Source organism: Morone saxatilis, unplaced genomic scaffold (assembly GCF_004916995.1).
Source record: "Morone saxatilis isolate NCDOM2014 unplaced genomic scaffold, NCSU_SB_2.0 Contig10, whole genome shotgun sequence".
NCBI lineage: Eukaryota > Metazoa > Chordata > Actinopteri > Moronidae > Morone > Morone saxatilis.
The window spans coordinates 1,917,291-1,917,732 of record NW_023339652.1 but is presented as its reverse complement, the minus strand read 5'-3'; positions in this window follow the sequence as shown (position 1 = coordinate 1,917,732).

The following is a 442-nucleotide window of genomic DNA, read 5'->3' as shown; positions in this document are numbered from 1 at the left end:
CATCTAGTGGCCATTAGAGGAACTCTCTGCTATTAACAAACACAATGAAGCAACAGTTAGCAGTTATTATTAGCATCCTTAGCAGAGTGATTGACAGCAGCGGACCTGTGCAGAAATGTAATTTATGAATGATCTGCTGCGTGAATATTGCACATATATAATCAAAAAATGCATTCTTGACTGTGGATCTTGCACTTAAATGCTGAGGAAGACAGTGAGATACAGTAGAAAGCTCATGAAAGAGCCATTAAGTGGACCTTGAGTTAAGATTGTCATACTTTATTTCGGCTTCGTATTCTTGATATGAAACATAACTGAGTGTGAGTGTGTGTGTGGTTCCTGTGAACCCACTCAAAGCTTCCTTTGCAACAGGAAACAACACATAACTTCATGGAAATGCCACAGTGCATAAGATATGTTAATGAGCTGTGTGTGTGTGTGT